Source organism: Doryrhamphus excisus, chromosome 5 (assembly GCF_030265055.1).
Source record: "Doryrhamphus excisus isolate RoL2022-K1 chromosome 5, RoL_Dexc_1.0, whole genome shotgun sequence".
Classification (NCBI taxonomy): domain Eukaryota; kingdom Metazoa; phylum Chordata; class Actinopteri; order Syngnathiformes; family Syngnathidae; genus Doryrhamphus; species Doryrhamphus excisus.
Window position 1 is genome coordinate 19,303,865 of NC_080470.1, and position 319 is coordinate 19,304,183.

Genomic DNA, 319 nt, shown 5'->3' on the forward strand with positions numbered 1-319 from the left:
AATTTGTCAGTAAAGTTTTGTTTGTTTGTTTTGGCTTTTTTCTTGAAACAAGACATGGTGAGTCTGTTATGTAGTTATACTAGCGTATTGATATACTGTACACTGAACTCCAATGAGTAGCGATTAGCAAAGCGTCATGTTAATCCATGAGATAAAAATACTTTTTCATGTTAGCCGCAATAATAAATATATCGTTGTAGCTTTGTTAATATACAAGTCAGTTTTGTAAATGAAACTTGTTTTTATTTTTTAGGGCTGTAGCGTCAAAATAGGTACTGTATTTCCCATGACGTCCATTGTTGGCTAGCTCATATTAACT